Source organism: Canis aureus, chromosome 18 (assembly GCF_053574225.1).
Source record: "Canis aureus isolate CA01 chromosome 18, VMU_Caureus_v.1.0, whole genome shotgun sequence".
Taxonomy (NCBI): Eukaryota; Metazoa; Chordata; class Mammalia; order Carnivora; family Canidae; genus Canis; species Canis aureus.
In genome coordinates, this window is record NC_135628.1 from 11,877,485 (window position 1) to 11,897,166 (window position 19,682).

The 19,682-nt window shown below is 37.9% G+C and overlaps 2 long non-coding RNA genes across 12 annotated transcripts in view; one reads left to right on the plus strand and one right to left on the minus strand.

Annotated features, from left to right (window-relative positions):
- The window catches only part of LOC144288575 (uncharacterized), a 271,172-nt gene that overhangs the window by 78,388 nt on the left and 173,102 nt on the right, over positions 1 to 19,682 (minus strand). The window lies entirely within an intron of this gene.
- The window catches only part of LOC144288574 (uncharacterized), a 64,849-nt gene continuing 50,177 nt past the window's right edge, over positions 5,011 to 19,682 (plus strand). For 9 of the 10 annotated variants that reach the window (XR_013356534.1, XR_013356533.1, XR_013356535.1 and 6 more), the window contains exons 1-3: positions 5,011 to 5,109; positions 7,332 to 7,424; positions 18,555 to 18,663. This is a non-coding gene — a long non-coding RNA (uncharacterized LOC144288574). The remainder of the gene's footprint in view (positions 5,110 to 7,331; positions 7,425 to 18,554; positions 18,664 to 19,682) is intronic. The other variant, XR_013356542.1, reaches the window with a different exon arrangement.

Below are 19,682 nucleotides of genomic sequence, written 5' to 3' on the forward strand. Positions count from 1 at the left end.
ATCATATACTAAGATTTTAGTATATGGGCTCTGTCAATGATGACTTCTGTTCTATAAAATAAATGAACTCACTCTGCAGTGAAATGTGAAAAAAATGACAATTAATAACACCATCTATACCAAAAAACCATGTTTTGGTCGGCTTTCAGAGAAGGCTGCTCAGGTGGCCAAAGCACAAAGACCACTTACACATGAGAGGTCATGGAGAAAGGCAGTCACTCAAAACTGGGACCTTCTAGCGTCATGTAAGGACATTCTTAGAGTCAATGTAAGCCCATGAAAATACCAGAATTGACTTAAAGTCCAAAAAAAGACCCCATGTTTATTCCCTATTTCAGAGGGTAAAACATTTTTCAGACAAAAATATTTCTGAGGATTAGAACGTTAATATCCCTCCCTCTGAAAACAAATAAAGCAAGAAAATTCAAATAGGCTAGATCACTTCTAAATTACTTAGATTAAATCAAGCCACATAGACTCCATACTGAGGACAATTTGTGGCCCAAACCCAGGGATCATCTACCAGGCTACCATTGTATTGATTCAGCACCCTTTCTGTAATGAATGGAGTTAAGAAATTCAGTGAGAAAAAAAAAAAAAAAAGAAAAGAAAAGAAATACAGTGAGTAAGCTAAACTGTTTCGGAATCAAAAGAGTCTCCTTACACATGTTACTACCATTTTGCTGTCACTCACCCATATCCTCTCCAAGTGTTCAGGGACACATAAGTGGGCCACTAGGAATAGTGTCAGTTGCTCTGAGAAAGAAAAAGGTGAGGCTCGTCCTTGGGTGAAAACTCTAATTTCAGTGGTGATTACGAGTTGTTAAAAAAAATGAATATTTTTCATCATTTCCCGAGCTATTATATTTATATTCAACTTCTTAAGTTGATTTTAAACAAACAAAAAACCAGCACTGAAGAAAAATATGAACGCAGAGACACTTCTATTGAAAAAGAACACTTTCATTTCATGGTTGATTTTTTTTCTGTCACAGAGTAGACAATGAAATGCGTGACAATGCTTCTGTATTTTCCTCTTCTGCAACAAGCACGAAACATATACATTTAGATGCTTTATAAATCCCCCTCGTGAAGATTCACCAATCACAAAATCAAAACTTATAAAGCCTACATCTGATCAGAATATTTTGGTTGCAATGCTATCTTCTACAAACAGAAAACTTGACTTTAAACTAGCTCCTAAAAAATAATTCCTATGTAATTTTAGTTTGGATACTGTTTTTCTAGGGTTCAAATGATGTCTTCAGGTCCTGGTTTCTGAGTGGATAAGTACATTGGATTTTAAATCAAACCAATATTCTAAGCCCAGGTCTACTATGTTCTATCTGGGGAATATTACAGAGAGCGTAAGTTCTGTGAATTTCAGCTTGCTTATTTGAAAAATGGAAACAGTAATAACCCTCTGAAGTTGGAGCAAATGAGAATGTAGAGAAAAGTGTTGTTAAAACTCTAAAGTATCACGCTAACATTAGAGATGAAAGTAATGACCTTCCCGCGAATAGAGTGTATTAAGGAAATTCCAGCTTTGAGAGGCAAGGAGCTGGTGAAGATGAAAGTCAGGATGTCAGAAGAAATGTGTCGAAAAGTAGGTAAGGAGTATGACAGCACTGGATGGCTGACCAGCAAAGGAGTACGGAGTGTGGCATGACAAGGTCTTATAATATGCCTGTCCCTGTTAGTACAGCTGCATGTCATGAAGTATAAACTATTCAGTGATGGTATAGTTAACATGAATATCTCAACAAGTAACTGCCAGAGGCCCTTTTCTATAATCCAAGCCTTGGACCACAGCTTTCTCCTCTGTCAAAAAAGGAAATCAAATTTGAAGGTAAGATAATTTAGATAATGCACTTTTGTACGAAATAGAAGATATCCTGACACAAGCATCTGGCTGGCAAGCAAAGACATAAGATGCTTACAAGTTTGTATTCCTTCATTCTTTGAGCAACTGTCTTCTGAAAACTGGCTACTCTGTGTGCTTGGCAATGAGCATACAAAGATAAATAAAACATTCTCGCTATTTTCTTGGAACTCAGTCTGGTCAAGGAAATTTGTATAATAAATAAACAATGAAAATATAATGTAAAAAATTGTCTAAGGAGGCATAGAGGAGTAATTCTGCAGAGTTCAGGGAAGGAGTAATAGAGGAGAAAATATTTAAGGTGGTCACAAAGAAAAGAGTGGGGGTTTATGGAAAATGAGGGGATAGTCATCCAAGGAACAGGGGAAGGACATGTGCAAAGTCACACGAACCTGAAAGCTAACTGGCATCTCGCTCAGTGTGACTGAACCATGGGAATGCTGGACAATGTAGTTGACAAGATAAGGATCAGATGTCACAGGTGTTGTGTGTCTGGGCCTTATACTGGAGACAATACATGCTGAGAATACTTTAAATAAGAAGGGAATATGATCTGACTTACATTTTAGTGTGCCAGCTCTGGAAGATTGTAGAATGTAGACATGGCGTATAGAAGCAGACACTGAAAACAAAGTGTAGTGTATTGAGGGGTCTTTAGGATAGAGGTTCTACAGTCTTGGTACCTAATTGGACTTAGAAAGATAGTAGGGAGTTTCTCAGAATGAATCCCAGGTTTCTATCTTTGGCAATAGTGACGCTGTCATTAATAATGTTTGAACTTGAAAAAGGAAGAAAATATTTGGGTATCATGTCATCTGAGGTGTCTCTGGACTCTTGCACATAGAAGCACAATAAACAAGTCTGGAGCTCAGGAGAGACTCCAGACCTATAGATATGGATACTTAAAGAATATCAGCATAGATTAAAAGTTGAAACTATGAAAGTAATGTAATCTCCCTGGCAAGATGGCATGCAGTGTAGGAAAATCTGTATACCACTGAAATGGGTTGGAGAGTAAATGCAGGTAAGAAATCGGAAGGAGGAACTCTCAAGAAGTCACTAGTGTCTTTTTCTGGGTGGTGCCAAATACCTTTCCATCCTCAGGATCTAGTAAGGTAAACGGCACATAGCAGAACTTGCCAGTCTGTTAACTTCTGGAGCAAATGAACTATAAATTATTTACCATCTTATCATTAAGATACAGGTAGTATCTGGTTTTCAATAAATGTCGAATAAACGAAAGAAAGGAGAGAATGACGTTGGGCAGAATGCTGTTGCTGGAAGGGAAAAACAGAGCAGAGACAAGAGATTTTATCTGGAATGGGAAATGGAACATAAAAAGCTACACGTTCCTGGGCATCAGTCTGTACTGCTAGGACTAAATGACTGCCTACACAAATAAATGAGGGAGAACAGACAAATCCTCCTTACAGAAATATTCCAAATAATACATACACATAGTCCTTCTCCCTTGAGTGTAGGCTGGAATTAATTACTCACATCCAAACAATAGAAGATGGGAAGCGAAAAATAATAACTTGACAACAAAGAAATCCTGCAAGCACGATCTTAACCAAGCAATCAATGTTAACATCGCCGGTGATGCCGCATTGATCTTCTGTACCTTTCTAATGTGATTTGATGAGAAAAGTTCTTCATCTCTGTGGTATTTCTCCCCAAAATCCATGACTCTGGCTTAATCAGGAGAAAAACATCAGACAAACTCAAACTGCGAGACATCCGAGGAAATAATTGACCAGTCCTCCTCAAAACTGCCAAGGTCAAAAAATAAAAAATAAGCAAAGATTATGTTAGTTATCCCTCTATCAGGGATAACTAAGGAGACATGAAAATTCCATGTAATGTGTTATGCTAGATTGAGTCATGGAATAGAAATAGGATATTAATGTAAAAACTAGAGAAGTCTCGGGCCCCTGAGTGGCTCAGTGGGTTGAGCAACTGACTCTTGGTTTTGGTTCAGATCATGATCTCAGGGTCAAGATCTAGGATGGAACCCAGTGTTGGGCTCCATGCTCAGCAGTAAGTCTGTTTGAGATTCTCTCTCTCCCCATCCCTCTGACCCTCTCTCTGTTCCCATGCTCTCTCTCTCTAAAATAAAAGAATAAATCTAAAAAAAAAAAAGGAACTAGAGAAGCCTAAACTGAGACTAGGGTTTAGTTAATAGCATTGTATCAGCATCGGTTTCTTAGGTTTGACAAATGTAATGTGGGAAAGCAAGATGGAACATTAGAAGAAACCACATGGGGAATGATACTCACTTCCTAGGGCTGCCATAATAGATTAGTGAAAACTTTAAGCAACTAAAGTTTACTCTCTCACATATCTAAAAGTCAGCAGTTTGAAAACAAAGGGCCAATTGGATTGGTTCTTTTTGGAGGCTGTGAGGGAGAATCCATTGCATGCCTCTGTCCTAACTTCTGGTGACTTCTAGCAATCTTTAGTGTTTCTTGGTTTGTAGCTGCCCTCCAATCTTACATGGCTTCCTTCCTCTCCCCCTTCTCTTTTTCTGTCCCGTATAAGGATACCTGTCATTGGATATAGGCCCCACCTACAACCATGATCTCCTCTCATGAGAATTATATCTGCAAAGACTCCATTTCCAAATAAGGCCCCATTCACAGTTACTGAGGTTATGGTTTGGCCATACTGTTGCTACTATCCAGTCCATTATAGGATATATGAGAAATCTCACCACATCCTGCAACTTTTCTGTAAATGTATAATTATTCCAGAATAAAAAGTTTATTCACAAAGGGGAGGGGGAAATGGTTAAGTGGAATCAGTATGATGGTGGTAAAACCTTAGATATTAAAAAAGAGTCCTCAGGAATGAATATAGGTGTTTGTAATTACGTAGGTAAGATGTTAGGATTGTTTGTGGCTGAAGAATCCCATTCACTCTAAATATGAAATAAGAGTTTTTTAAGCAAAGTGGGGGTAAGAGAGGAAGAGGGAGTGAGGGAAGGAGGGAGAAAGAGAGGAATTGGGAGAGAAGAGCTATGCAGTTTGAAAGAGTGGAAGGATGATGCTCAAGAACAGAATACTAAGCAGTCTTGGGATCCAGTTGAGGTCACAAACCCAGTCCAGTTAGGTCATTTCCTCTGGCAGCCCTCAGAACAGCTTAGGCACAGCAGGAGGAAAGGATGCTGGTTTGGTTGATCCAAGGAGGAGACTAGTCAATGGGTCCAATGACAGATGAGTGTGCTGGTAAGGAACAAACTGCAATGTGTGACCAATGCAAGCTAGGTAGAAAAGGAGCTGAGTGAAAACTGTTAGTGGGGCACCTGGGTGGCTCGGTGAAGTGTCTGACTTTGGCTCAGCTCATCATCTCAGGGTCCTGGGATAGAGCCCCGCATTGGCTCTTCTCTCAGGGAGGAGTTTGCTTCTCCCTCTTCCTCTGCCACTTCCCTTTCTCATGCTGGCTTTCTCTCTCTCTCTCTCTCTCTCTCTCAAATAAATAAATAAATAATAAATATCTTTTAAAAAACTGTTAGGAAAATCTGAAAGTATTAGAGTAGACCTTTTTAAATTTATATGTGCATATGAAGCCTCTGAGGATCTTGTTAAATCGCAGACTAGGATTGAGGAGGGGCCGGGACATTTTAAGCAGCTCCCAAGTGAGGCCGATGCCACACTGATGGTCCATGCAACTCATTTTGAGTAGCAAAAGAGAATCTAGAGGTCTCAAAGATGTCAAAATGCTGTATCGAACAGGCACAGCAACTGTAGAAAGAAAATGAGGCTGTTGGGATTCAAGGATTCTGTTTCCTGAAACGGGTTCATGGTAGAGGATGGCAGGGGCCCAGGGAGTAGCTCTGGGCATGAGTGGCTGAATCAAGTGACAGTGAACATTGTTTGAAGAGTAGTTGGAGTGTTTAATGGGTCATCCCTTTACGGATTTAAGCCACACAGGAAGAGGACAGTTTAAGTCTAGAGGAATACTGTCAGCCAAGTATTAAATTCTTCAATGCATTTGAAGAAGACCCAGTGGTTACTGAAGGGTGTTACAGAGAGATTGTCCAAAGGGGTAGATTTCTGTCCATATTTTGGAATAAAAACTGTCTAGAAAATACTGACTCCTGCTTCTGAGACACTGGGAAGTAGAAGAATGTGCAATCCCCAATCGAAACCTCTCAAACGAGCTTCACTAACAACCTGAATTAAATTAGAAAATAGGAAACAAAAAAAAATCAATGTAAAGGATCAAAGTGTGAGGAAAACTGAGAATATGGGGCAAAAAGTTTAGAGGGAAGTCAACAGAGGAAGTCTGGAGAAAGGTGGTGCAACAAAAAGAAAGAGAATCCCCATCTGTGGCACCTGCCCTGCCCAGGAGGACTGAGAGGGGAGGAGGGCTGGCTGCCAGCGAGAAGGGCCAGAAATAAGGTCAATATATTCCTAGAATTTGGGAGAAGTCACAACAGAAAACGACTTCTCTCCCAAAAACACATTTCCTAGTTCTGCACACATATGTAAACAAGAAACAGCAAGAGTACATCTCTGACAAACTTCCAGTTTTAAGAAAGATGGTATCTGTTCGGTGACAGTGGGTTGAGGACTTTTTAGTGGTATGGTTATCAAGTTTATTTTAAATTCTGATACGTAGAAAGGTAATTTTTTTTTTTTTTTTTTTTTACCTCCTACTGTTGATACTCATGGAGACCATGCTTATCACAGGTTTTGGGAAGTGTAGCTCGGGGCCCTGCAGTGATTGACAGGAGTGTTAACAGTGGATGGAATCCAGAAGGGTGGATTAGAGATGAGAACTTTACAGCTGTCCTGCATTCTAATTAGCTGACAGTCATGAAAGATGTAAGCTTCAGACACTGACATTGTCACTTCGGGCAAGGACAAAAGTCATCTAATTTATATTAATATGAGAAAAGTTTAAATCTGCCCATTAAATATGGGAGAGTTGAGGCAAACTTTCATTAGCTTCTTTGGCTGATAAATGAAATGCTGCAAAACTGCAAAAGTCACATCGCGTATCCCATAAATTAATAGAGACAGAAAATCATCTTATGGTAAATCACCCTTTTTATCAGCAAAAATATCTCTGAACTGGAGCAAACATGAGAGTATTTTGTTATCGTCTTAAAAATCTTACTCTTGTTGTTTTTAGAGCCATTTATGTTATTGTCTATCCTATAAATTAACATTGGGAGAAAATACCTTGGAAGGAGTTGTGAAATCTGGAGATAATATAGAAGATACTTGTATCCTTAAAAATACACAATTTGCTTTTAGGGTTTTATTCCTCTTAATTCTTTAGGGAGATGTGGTATGTTTATAGTTTTAAATGCCACAATCTAATCCCCTTTAACTTTATTATACTATTGCCTACAGTGATCTAAAGACATAAAATCAAGATGCAGATTTGATTATGAAGGTAATGCTTAAAATCTTTTTTTTTTTTTCTTTTTAAATTGTAGTGCTTTTGCCCTCACTCCTCAGTTATGACACAGTGTTATAAGCCTTCTGGAGTAAAGGATACATTTACACCTCCTAGAATGCCACTGATGGATGTAAGTAAAAAGCAAATTGACAACTTCTATACTTCTAAAAAGGACTAAGTCACAACTTGTTTCCTAACCAACAACGCCTCCTGAACTTGGACGTGTTCATTGAACAAACAGTTGCTGACCTTTTAGTGTGTCCCTGAAAGTATGCTAAGTGTTTGATTTACAGAGAGGTTTAAAACATGATTCCTATTCTTAAGGAGTCGACAGCTTAAGTAAAGAAAAGTAAAGAATTTTAAATATAAAAATTATAAGGATAATTAACCATCAAGGCAGCATATGATTAAATGAAGGATATAAAGATAATTCACCATCAAGGCAGCATATAATTAAATGAAGGACACTAATCTTATTTCCTTCATCAAATAGACTAGGTTTTCTAAAAAAAGCTTCTCTCTAGCATCATTACCCAATACTTGACCTTTAGAAAATCCCAATTCATTCTAGAACACATCCTTGAGGCTTACTATTCTTTTGTCAAGGTCTTAGTCTTGAGCCGTTTCTTTTAGTGTTTGGCACATAATAGGGACTGAAAAGATGACTGAACAACTGGATGAGTGAGTGAATCAAGGAATGTTGAGAAAAAATGCCAACTGTACAATATTCCTCAGACATTCTTTCTTCATCTGAAAACATGAGACAACTTAGTTTAAGTACAGATGAGACTGAACCCAAGTTGTCATCACTGTTTTCTTAAACAGAGCGAGACTTTAGGTCCAAGTAGCATAGCTAGTGATCAGTACTGTTCTCTCCATCTACCACTTGTTCACCCGCACAGGTATCTGTCCACTGAGGTTAGAACTATTTTCTCAGTAATGTTGTCCTGGGTGTATGCCTTCCTCATACTTTTCATTTATTATCTAATTTTTTATAGTAACTACTTTCAAAAACATGAAGCACACTTGAAGGGTCCTACATCAATTGATGAGGCATATTAGCTCCCAATATTTCCCTCCTCTGGGTCAAACTTGCCCTTCAATTTCTTCCTGTTGTCAGAAGATGCTCTCTTCCTTGACAATCTCCTTCAAACAATATTTCCCTGTTCTGAGTCAACCCTCACTGTAAAGATGCATTTATTTTAATGTTATTTCTGCTAAATTAGGATTATTGTCTTTAAATCTTTTTTTTTTTCCACTTTAACATGGTTGTGAATCATCTTGATACTGTGGAGTAATAGCAATAAATTGTGAAAAGAATTTAATGGTCCAATTTAGAAATATTTTTATTGCTGTTTTCTTCCCATCCATTTGTTCTCATTTTAAAGCCTGGGTAACTATGCTGTCTCTCTCTATGCCTGCCAGAAGGCAGCTACAAAAATAAATTTCAAGGAACAACAGAAAAAAAAAAGGTAACAAAAGGCATAATACATATTAATAAACCTGAAAAATATTCAACCAACAGCCTATTATTATTCTTTACATCAAAAGAAAACACAGGAACTGAGCCTCAGAAGCGAAAATGAAGGGGGGAAAAATGATAACAACAGAACTTGGAAATTAGATGAAACATCAGAAGGCTGAAGGGGGTTCAAGGAGAGAAGTCAAAATATCCAGAAGGAAGTAGAAGAAACAAGTATGGCGAGAGTTATAAATATGCTGCTGCATGAGGCAATTGGTAACTATACTCACTCAGAATTAACATTATCTTATTATATGTTCTTTTTACTTTAAAAAAAGTAATGCCTTCAGGCTTAACCTCTTCAATTAAATGCATGAGGTACTTCTAATGTGAATTAACTTAATAACTAGTTATTCATGCAGTCATTCATCAGAAATAACACATCCTTAGTGCTCAAAGAATGCACCCAACCTCTCGAAAATTTCATTGCTTGCTGACCCCAGTGGATGCTGTGCTTCATGAGGACTTCAAAAGTTGAAGTTTCTTTCTCATTGCAAGCTCCAATTATTTATATTTTTATTACTACTTCAGATTTCTGACAAGATTTAAAAAATGAGTCTCACACAAAAGTTACCCAAGAGAATAAGCAAGATACTACATGGCTTGTTACTAGTGTGTTGTCTACTCCACTCGGATCTTGAAACCATTAGTCTCTCTAGCGCGCTCAACCACCGCAAAATGGACACATCACTAGACATGAATCATTCATCAAGAATTCACTGAGCCTGTCATAGAGTAGGTTCAACCAACACGCATTTGGGAACCAAAGGAATGCAGGCTGATTGTGAGGTGGAAGAAACGAGGACAGGAAGACTAGGACAGCTGCTGACTCAGGTATAGGGCTGGCTACGAAAGATGACTCTCGACCTGATGTTCACCATCTCAGTATCTGCTGGGCAGATACACCCTTGGTTCAGGCAGGCACCAAAGACCAGGCTAACAAAGGCAGTACCACAGCAGAAAACCACAGCACATGTTGATCGAAGTGGAACAGATTTCCAGAGTACCTTCAGTAGTCATGGGACAGGAAACTCAGTGGATTCTTCCTATGGGAAGGACTTGGTGAAGATTCAGGGAAGAACTACCCAGAGAAACATAAGCCAAAGACCAAGCAGGTGGCCTGAACAACTCACAATGTCTGGGGGTGGAGGGGGCGGTTAGCAGGGGGTAAACTGCAACTCTTCATGTTACATGAGCTCGTAACTTACAGCAGATATTCTTGGTATTTCCGTTCTGTCAGGAAGACGAATTCCTGATTCCGAAGGCCAAGTGGGCAGAGACAAAACACACGTCCAAAACACGTGACTATGTCTTAGATGCTCAGAGGCAGGAATGGGAAATGATGATGGGTCAATGAAATGGACCAAGCCCTCAGGCAGAGAGAGTCAGGGCTCAAATCTGAAAGGGCTGGTCAGGACTGGGCACCTAAACTGTCTTCATTCTTGCTCCAAGGTGCTGGGCACTGTTCTTCAAAGCGTTTTAAGAACTTTTGCAAACTCTTGCTACTTTTCTCCCTAGGGGCAAGCATAGATATTTATTTAAGGGTGTGATACACTAAACTTTTTCATCAACTCACAAAATGTGAACCCTTCCCAGAGAGCAAAACAGCACACTCCTATTGTCTTTCATTTCCAAGTGCCAGAGGGGAATAGCTTTTAATAAATACTTTTACACTGCACTTCAGTCGAATTGCTATCGTGCGAAAACAGGCCTGAGGAGAATAACACATTGCCAAATTCCCTCCAGCGAGTGCAAAATAATACTGTAGGTTCTGGCAGAGAAATAAAATGGAAATCTGATTACTTTGTTTTATTCTATGTGGAGATAATGTGTGAGCACATTTAAATACATAATTCAACGTATTTCAGCTATGGCCCTAGATGATGATTTAATGTCAGCCTTACACTAACCTTGTAACATGAGAGTTGCATTTAGAGCTGACAACTAAAGAGAAAGTTGATGAAATTACACTTTATTTTATTTTCTGCAGAGCTAAGCAGACCTGTTTATTCCATTCCTAATGCCAGCTACCGCCATAAATTTGAGGAAACTAAACCTACCCAGAGAAGGCCATACATATTAATAAAGCTGAAAGAATTGTCCGCTTACCATATTGGAATAGATTCAACCAAGAAATAAAAAATAAATAAAATGTGGAGATTGTTTTCATGGGTCGCATTATAGTAAGTCATCATTTAAAGTCCCAATAGATATAGAATAACTTTTAATTATATAAAATCCACAATTATATTAGAGATAAATAAACAGCTACTTTTGAAGAAATACAGAACAGTTTTGGGAAATATAGTACAGAAGATAATTTGCACAAATAGTTAAGAGTTTAGGAGGCCACTAGTAAGATATTAAGTAAAGAATATTAATATTCTTCAGTAGTATTGGAGAGTTGGAATATCTCACATTAGGAAATAGTTTAAATGGTAATAATTTTAGGATGATCATTTTAAATTTGGGTTTCTTCCATTTTACAGATTTTATTTACTTCTTCAGCAATGAGCATAGGGTAGCCCAGAAAATTGAAACTTCGAATAGTTTTAATCCTAATATTAATTTTCAGGCCACAGACATAGCCGATAATGCACTCTTAGTAGATTTCCAGAATCCTATGAACCTGTTATGATGATGAAATGCTCCATAATGTCCCCATCAAATTTAGGTTACATGGCAATATTCACATCTGCAAAGCAGGCCCTTTGCAAAGGTCAGTTTTACAACTGCTACTTTTGTGAGCCTAGAAGACAATTATATCTCCTCCTCCCACAACACAAGCAGGAAATAAAAAACTGAAATTTTAGAGGGTCCACATAATCCACCTGTTTTTACAAGAATTCCTTACTTGTATGATTTTTTTTTCACATGGAAATGTTCATAAACAAATGAATTATAATATGGGAGCATCAACCCCAATTTTACTAGATGCTTAATGGATTATGCATGACATTTCTCTTTTAACGCCAAATTTCTGATATCTTCTAACCACAAGAAAAATAGAGGTTCGGTGTTAAAGAAAGTTATCTTCGGTATTATCAACTTTTGAGTGCTGAAACCCTTCTTTTGCTGATCACATTACTTCATTTGTTTTACAATGTAGATTTTGGCAATAGTTGTCCTTTTACGTTTTAATTAATAAATTATAGCTTTTTTGTTAAAAATAAAAGGTGAAGGAGATTTGAAGCAACTTATCTCCAGGTCTGCCCTGGCTGTAGGTTTCTTTTGAAATCACTAAATTCCAATTAGTAATACATAAACCCATCTGCCTTAATTGCTACTGCTGCTACCTCTGTTTCTACAATTCTGTGACCACTACTTTTCACATTGCTTTGACCTCTGTGTTTTCATAATTACACAAATTGCACTGAATTGCACAGAGGCTTGGAAATGCCTGTGTCTGGTAGGGAAATTCTATGACTATTTAATTTAATCACTCTGTGCTGCATTTGGCACAGAGTGATTTGGTCTTTGACTGAGAGCAGGGGACTGCATGGTGCCCACATGGTGAGGCTACACTAACTTCTTACCCCACTGTGGGTTAGGACTCTTCTCAATCCCCTCAGACTGATGGGTAGGTCTGTTAGGGTCCTTACCAATGACTTCTATAAGTAATTGTTTCCACTAGTTGCTTATGCCCTTCTGCAAAGGACTCTGGATTTTCTATCAGCGATTTCAGGGGTCACATTTCTAATGGTCACTTGGGCTATGATGAGAATTTCCACACCAAACACTCTGGACCTAGGCCTGTGGTCTCTTCTTATCCTCTGGTCTCATTAGGCTCTCTTTAGCTTCTCATGTCTCAAAACAAACAAGACATTTTGGAATTTGGACCTTAAAAATACCTAATATACAAAAACTGCTGTTTACTTGCAAACAGCTGCCATATTGTTCCACAGCTCTTCTCAGTATTTTCAACCTGTTCTAAGGATTATGCTTGCAGAATAAGTGTAGATGATACCAAAGAAAATGCCTAACCCAGTGGTTTCATTTGCCATAGCTCTTTACATAGTTTCTCTGCATTGCCAGCCATTCCCTGAAATCTGTGCATCAGCCATGGCATAACTCATCAAGTGGCCTATTTAATACTACTGGAATCTATCTGGACTCATAAGTATCCAACATCTCCAAGCATCCAGGACTCTGAATGATCGAATCAGACCAGTTAAAATTCACAGAAAAAAAAAATATATATAGCTTCACAATAAACATAGACTCAATGAATGCCTGTCATAACAGAAAATGTAAATTAAAATGCATTAAGTGCTCAACTGTCAGTTGAGCATCCAACTCTTAGTTTCGGCTCAGGTCATGATCTCAGGGTCATGGGATCCACCCCTGCATCTGGCTCCAGGCTCCAGGCTCCATGCACAGTGCAGTCTGCCTGAGATCCTCTCTCCCTCTGGTCCTCCTGCCCTCATCCTCTTTCTCCCTGAAATAAATAAATCTTTTAAAAAATGCATTAGCCATTATATTTCTTTAAAAATTAAAATATTAAATAATATGCAGTCACTTTCATTTAAACTTGTTAGAAAAATTGGTGAAGCCTTCTAGGAGGCAATGTGGAAATATGTACCTTTATAAATCATGACAATGCTGTGTCTCAGTTTCTTCAACCCAAAATGGAAATAATAGTGATACTTATTCATAGTATGTTGTAAGAAATAAACTAGTTAGTATACATAATTAGAATTGTGTCTGATACACACACACACACACATACACACACATTCTACATAAGCGTTAGTCATTACGATCTTTACTATTATCAAGTTTTAAAAGAGGCAGTCCTTGGACTTAGCAACTTTACTTATAGAAATTTATCCCAAAAACAGAGGCAGATCTAGACTTTGTGAAGCCAGAAGCTTATGCAATCTGGGAGGCTCTCTAGAAGAAAAATAATACAGCAGGGTGAATTCAAAATTAGTTACCAAAGTGAATATTTATAATGAGAAAAGAAATTAAAACAAATTATAGGCATCTTGGAAACCAGGTCTTTTCTTTTTTTATAAGTTGTCTTTAGGATAATTACCAGAAATGCTCACTTAGAAATGCTTTCTGTTTGCATCCTGATTTCCCTTGCACCAAAAATACTCCACAACTCTTGGCATTTAAGAGCCATGCGAGTGAGGATGGGTCCTGAAGCTTCAGCTTCATTAAATTGACAGGAAAAATCCACCTCTGTGAAGATAAATGCTCACATGTGTGAATAAGTATATCATTAAAGGTTGTCCTTTTTAAACATATGTATATTTATATATGCGGGAAATTTTTAGAAATATTTTTTTTAAAAAGTCATCCATGGCAGTAGGGCTTATACTAGCTAAGGGAAAAGAAAATATCTACCAATAGGTAGCAAAGCATGATGATTAAAAGTAAATTCTGAAGTCGGGCAGACTCAGGTTAAGTTTGGGCCCCACTATTCATTGCTATTTGACTTTAGGCAAGTGACTTAACCTCTGTGTTCATATGTTTCCTTATCTGTAAAACAGAGATAAATAGTCTCTATGTCATCAGGCTATTATAAAAATTCAATGAGTGGCTATTTATAAAGTGCTTAGAACAGTGCTTGACACATGGTAAATGCAATTTGAATGTAAAATAAATACAAATCTACTTGGAGATTAAGTAAGTCCATACATCTATACAATAGAATGCTATATAGGCAAGAGAAAAGGAGTGATAAATTTATATTAAAACTGAATATTGATATTGAAAGCTGTTATGTAAAAAAAGGAAATCGCAAAACAGCGAAAGTCAATATGATACCAAGTTGGAGGAGGAAGATGCTTGCTTTTGCACTACTTGTAAGCAGGGGGGTTAGATATAATACTATTTAGAGATATTAATTGTGTCTAATGTAGGGGAAAATAGATAAACAACTCGTTATAGTACATGGTTCATGCTTACAGAATTCCAAAAACAATCAGTCCCACAATTTTTTGACTTTCCTGCCATAAAGAAATTACATCTATTTCCCTATCTTAGAATCTGGGCTGTGTCTCTCTCTGTTCTACCAATAGATATGGTGAAAATGACACTGGCCAGTCTCCAGGCTCCAGGCCATGAGAAACTGGCAGTTTCTACTTCCTGCCTCTTAGAATATTCACTTGTGAGCCGAGCTCCTGCTCTGAGGAAGCCTAGGCCATCTATAGATGTTCTGGCTGACAGCCCAATCAACAACCAGCTGAAGTACAGCCACCAACCAGCATCAACTACCACACGTACAAGCTAATATGTGTCTTACTGATATCAGCCCTAGCCTTCTAGTCTTTCCAGCAGAGATCCTAGATTGCAAGGAACAGAGACAAGCCACTGACACTCTGCTCTGTCCAATTCCTGACCCCAGAGGTTTTAAGCATTAGAAACTGGCTCCCTGGGCCATTAAGATTTGTGTGGGTTGTTACACAGTAGACAGATAACAGGAATAGATAACTGGAAAAATACATTTGTATTTCTTCCCATGATTGAGCATTTGCTATGCTCTCAGCCAATGATGGTATCTTTTTAGCAGAATATACTATATACTTCCAACCAATGAGTTTCCCAAAATGCATACAGAATCAATGAGGTCTATGGCTATAAACTGAGTGAGGTCTACAGCTTGTATTATTTGCTGGATGATGGTCTACCTTTCTGCCATTTATCTATGTACTCACAAACAAATTAAATCCATAATGGTTGTTAAAGGTTTGTTAGTGACAGTGCTAGACCTATCACCAAGGAAGAAGCTCACATTGCTTCTCACGATGCAAGTTTTGGGATGCACAAAGGGCTTTTGTGAGAACAGTAAAAGAAATCAAGGAAAGCCTCACCCAGTAACTGAGAACTAACAGAAGTGCTTTGACCTCATAAAGGACATGCTAAACACCACCGTAACCTGAAAGGACTGGGCAACAGTTGCATGAAATCATTGGAAAGCTGGAAAAATCGTGGCCAGAGGCAAGAGAGGCAGATTTAATCTCTGGGAAATTAAATAAATACGGGAAAGTAATTGCTCTGCATGGTGCATGAAATGTACCTCCATGTGGATGGTGCCCTACATTGTGTTTGTGTCAATTCACTCACTGAAAGTTCCCCAGAAACATTACCTCATCAACTATCCAACAGTGGATGGTTCTGAGAGCATTAGCCCATGCACAAGGGTGTGTGTGGGTGTGTGTGTGTGTGTGTGTGTGTGTGTGTATTTTCTCACATGTACTTTTATATGAATTGAAAATGCCTGGAAGCATGTGTAAGAAATTCATCCTAATAGTTAATAATGGATACTTTGGGAGAGTCTGTGGACAGGATTTGGGGAAGCAGATGGTCTGTGGGAAGGGTGGGGAAACTTTACTTTTTAATTTCATTTTTTTTACAAGAAGAATGCATTCCTTATATAATTTAAATGAAAAATCAATTTTAAATAAACGAGTCCAATTAGAAGCATGGGATTTAAAACTGCACTTCTTGGCTCTCTCGCAGATAACGTGGCAGGATGTTTCTATCCTGGCAGGTTTTCCTCTACTCCCTTTCTGAAAATGACAGTACTGGATAGTGGGTTGTAAGTACTCATTTTTAGCATGGAATGGTTATAAAATGTCAAACCCTTATACTTTTCCTTTATATTATTTAGCTCCAAAGATTTCCAGGTTCTAAAAATAAGATAAATTCTCCTGAGTTTATGTATCTTGGGCCTGCTTTAAGTATACAGTAGTCATTTATGAAGTGTGTATCTAAAGGTGGACATCAAACTGTGTTTGCAATAATCATTTTTCTTTTCAAGCTATTTCAGAGCAATCCCAGGAAATGCTCTTTCATGATCAAAGCAAATCATCTCCTGGAAAAATGCACTATTTTCAGTTAACTCTGCTACTAGCAAGTGCCAAATGCATTTGAAGACCGAATGTTTCACACTAGAGAAAGTTAAGTACAGCACTAAAAAGCAGCCATGAGATCACCAAGAGAATCTACACAAAAAAACATGTGGGCAGACTGTACATGTTTATTCAGGGCAAAACCACCATCAGCGTGCAAAATTTAGTTTTATATATCTCACAACATGCCCCAGAGAATAACCAAGACTCGAAAAAGACAGAAGGAAAATATGCATGGCTCTCAACTGTCAAAACAGGCAGTTGGGCAACTATATTAATCGTGATTTAAAAGCCTTATAACATATTCTGTTTCAATGGTATTCCATCTTTTCCCACGAGGAAGGGAATATAGTCCCTATTAGAAAATGGGCAACTGGCAGTTGAACTAACTTTAAAGCCCTTGCTAAGGACAGACACCATAGAGTTTCTGTCTCAGTGGATAATAGTTCCTGATTAAGAAGACCACAAACCCTACAGGAAGGGAAAAACCACAAAAGGAAACTCACAGAGTGGCTTATGATTAGGGAAAGCTGGTCATAACAGACATGTCCTTCCTTTCCACTCTTCCCACCTCAATTCATATCAACTTACCCATTACTAAGAAGATGCACACCTGATTATGGGGAGCACGACAGAGGGAAGGGGAAGCACACTGTATCCGCTTTACTGTAGCTATAGCCTTGCTACTAATAATGACTCAAAAAGTCACCTCTCATTTGCTGCACAGCTTGTCCCTGTTACTACACTGCAAGAGCAGTAATTTTTGAAGTGGGATGTGGGAAGAAAATATTGAACTTCCTTTTATTCTACTCTAGAAATAAAAAAAGGAAATAAAACTTGGCTAATGTTTACGGTTGAATGAACCTGGGTTTCTACTCCCAGTCCATTTGTCCGAGAGTCACATGTCACATACGTGCTGCAGAGGAGACTGAGGGAAGGGCAGGACTTCCCCAACTCACCATTTTCACTGGTTCCTTAGTTTCCAACATATTGCAGTGAATTACAGATGATGTATGCCTAATTAGATTTAAAGACTATATTTACAAGGTTTCCAACTAAATTAAATCTCAAGGTGGTCAAAGAGCTTTCAAAAAATATCTTTGTAAATAAAAATAACAATGACTTAATCATATGAGACCTTATGCCAGCCCAATTTAGAATTATCAAAAGGTTTCTATCTACTTTCTCTAATGATAGCTTCCTGTAATTGTATATTATTCCCTGAGATACTCATATTAACTACATGGTATATACAACATATAAATATACACATACATTTTGAGGAGTATATACTCATTTTCTTTTAATGATAGCTGTGCAGGTCAGAAAATATTGAGGCCACTCTTCTAGAACAGAAAAAGGGGTAAGAAGAGATCGGTAGAAAATAAAAAGCATGCCAATTCTTAATTTCTAGTCGATTTGTTCTGAAATGCTGACTTCACCTGTTTTGTAAGGAAACACTAATTCAAGCAAATACACATTAAAGGGATTGTTTTTTTTTAAAAAAAAAAAAAAAAAGCCTTGTTTTGCTAATGTTGGCCCACCTACCTCTAGAGCTATTTTCCTGATGTGATTAACTTAAGAAATGTAGGATGACACACTAGTTTCCACGTGGAAATGCTGATTCACTTAAATGAGTGAGTAATTTCCATCTTACTTAAGTAGTTTAAATGCAAATGATCCATTTTATGTTTTGTTTCTATGTCTTCTCTTAGGAGAAATATGCATATTATTTCACAGTAAAAGTAGAAAAGCTTCCTTTGAATATTAACATCTCCAAATAGGGAAAACACCTGCCAAGAGGGTCTCTGTTCTCTCAACTTTACAGCTGGAATGGACATCAGAAATCAGCCCTCACAACCCCCTCATTTTACAGGTGGCAAACTTGGGGCATGGCAAGATGAAGCTACATTAGCAAGACTGCACAGTCCACAAGAACCACAAAGCCAGGACCAAACTATTCCATGGACCAATCATTCTCCAATGTAAGGAAACTGAAGCAGAAAAACCGTGGTATTCTTAGCATGGTATTCCTACTCAAAAAATTATTTCAGATACAACTGCTTTTCCTAAAAGGACTACCTTCCATGAAAATAAAAACTAAGAAAGGAGATAAAGGGCATAAAAAGAGAAAGAAATACCTTGGGATATAATACAACCTTCAAATGGGGTTTTAAAGTGATGGCATAGCCCACTGTTTTGACAGTTGGAAGCAGTGCACATTTTCATTCTTTGTACGAAATCTCAGCTATTCCCTGGGAAATGTTGGAAGATAAAGAAACACATTTATGATAGTTTTACCTAGCAGAGAGAGTCTCCACTTGTATTTAATATACTCCAGAAAATTGTGCAGATTCTCTTTAATACTGGTAATCCAGTGACCCAGTGACTCTTTTTGGTTCTACATCTCTCTAGTATGAAATAGTTTTGTCTTCAAATGCATTTGGCACTTGTGAGCAGCAGAATTAACTAAAATCAATGCATTTTTTCCAGGAAGTGATTTGTTCTGATTACAAAAGATTTCCCATGAGCCCCTTACCCATCTAAAGTAACATTTTTTTAGGAATACAGAATCTTAGAGATTCTGATTCATTGGGTCTGGAAACTAGCATTTTTAAAAAGCGCCTCTGATCCTGATGCAGGAGCACACTTTCAAACATACTGCTTTGTAAGAACTTCTCCATACACTTGTATTAGAGACAATCCCCTTAGACGAGACCAAGGAAAATACCCCTGCAGGTGCTCAGGGATGCTGCTTAGTACTGCCTAGGCAAATAATCTGCTCATATAAATGAACTTCTCAGTTTGACCATGTGGAATCACATACCTCACAAAGAAGAATGTTTACTGAGCTCGCACAAGAAATTATAATACACAATGAAATGGACTTCTTCAGGGCTTTCCTAACCAAATCTAAACTCTGAGGCCTTTTCTGTATTGTTTCAAATAGTTCCCGCTTGTTAAAGACTAACATAAATGAGCACCTAATAAAGAAAGCCTCTAT